The following is a 1,976-nucleotide window of genomic DNA, read 5'->3' as shown; positions in this document are numbered from 1 at the left end:
GGCGTGGGGAGGCCCCTCCGCTGTCACTGTTAGCCCTGGTCGGTGATGAGGAGACACTGCGCAATCTGAGTCCTGGAGACGCGCTGATGGCGAGTGCTCGGACTGAGGCCGGGCGAGCAGGCGGCGGCAGGGGGGGTGCGTGGGGAGGCGGTAGACCCGCAGCTTCGGGCGGGCGGCGAGCCGGGCGGCTCTGGGCTTGGCTGCGTGGATGGGAGGGTGGTGCGAGGCCTTGAGGTTTTCTGTGATGCGGGAGGGCCTGCCCCCCCCCCACCCCGCTTTGTTTAAAACGTCTTGGTGGCCCTCTCACGTTGTTTTCTGATTGCATTTTTTTTAAAATTGTAAAAACTTTTGAACATAAAGAAGATCCACCATCTCTTCTATAGTCTGCAGTTGGTAACATTTTACCATATTTGCTGTATCACACCCTTCCATCGTTTTCTTTAATGCAGAACTTAGTACAATTCACCGCACTATTAGAGGTCAATACTTATTTACAGTTCTTCTTAAGGCAAGATTCTCATGCAATCAAATGTACAAATCTTAAATTGAATGAGTCTCGCACATGTATTCACTCTTATAACCCAAACCACTCTGGGCTAGCAAGTATAACTAGGGCACGTCCATCATCCAGAAACGTGCTGCCTATGCCCTGCCACAGGCCGCCTCCCAGCCGGCCACTGTGCCCTTTTTCTCATCATCCACTGTAATCTGACCCTCTGCTCTGCTCCTTTTTCCTTCCTGTTGGTTTAAGTGAACCCTGAACTTTGGCAGTCGACTCGGTACACACTTTAACAAATATGTATGCTCCTTTTTCCTAAGTGTATATAGTCCATGGAATTTGGACTTTGAGTTGATCAAAGCTTCCCGCATACTTGATGGTGGGCTTTTTTTTTTTTTTTTTTAAACCTGCATCTCCTGGAAGATGAACAGGGAATAATAATAAAAATGAAAGCTGCCATTTTTGGACACTGTGTGCCCAGCAATTGAACCAGGCTCTACATACACTGTATAAAACTTGCATACCCAGGTGGTATAATTGTTACTCTATAAAATAGAATAACATACACTTCTTCCACATCAGAGAAATCTGAATTGAGGGGCATTCTGCAGCCCCATGAGATAGGAGTTTTTCCTTTCTCATTTTATACGTCAGGAAGCTTAGGCTCAGAGAAACCAAAGAACTTCTAAAGATTCAAAACTAGAAAATTGCTGAATTAGAATTTTGAGCCCTCAATTCTCAGAAGCCCAAGGCTCATGTTGTGTCCAGGGCTTACAGGATGTGGGATATAGGAGTAGGGTAGAAAAAGACAAGTGTCATTAGCTAGATGTTACAGAAAACAGGAAAGGAGGAAACAATGAAGTATTTGGAAAGATACCTGGCTAAGGGTAACTTTCCATGCTTGTCAATGTATGGTGGTTTAGTTTCAACCTCACTATCTTTCTTTTGTTTCTAAATAATAGGGTTAAGTCAATTTTATCTTTTAAATGTCATTTACACACCTGTAACAGAAATAGTTCTTATTATGAACAACAGTGAACGCTCACCTACTAGGGGGGGAAAAAAGGATAAATGGGTCTTTACCTGCTGGTGCTATTGAGAAATGTTCATTAGAAGTAGATGAAGAGAAGTAAAATGCTTGGATAGTGATGCCATTTGAGATGTGATTTTTGTGGTCCATAAAAACAACTTATCCATGAGTGAACTTCCATTAAGCACTGGGAATGGCTTTTAAAACCATCTCTGTTGTACTTTAGCTAATTTTTAATAGGTAACAAGAATACAAATAATTGACCAGGAAATCAAAACAGCTTATATGAAAGACTGCCACTATGGTGACTTTCTAAACGTTAAATACAGTATGCACAGTAAAAATGATTGGAATACTAGATTGATAAATCTTTAGGTTTTTGAAATGTGGTGATGGCTGTTAAAAGACGTATAAAATAGTTGCTTTATTCCTAATTTTTTTTTTCAG

Source organism: Myotis davidii, unplaced genomic scaffold (assembly GCF_000327345.1).
Source record: "Myotis davidii unplaced genomic scaffold, ASM32734v1 scaffold378, whole genome shotgun sequence".
In the NCBI taxonomy this organism is placed as follows: Eukaryota; Metazoa; Chordata; class Mammalia; order Chiroptera; family Vespertilionidae; genus Myotis; species Myotis davidii.
This window is presented reverse-complemented; position numbering follows the sequence as displayed.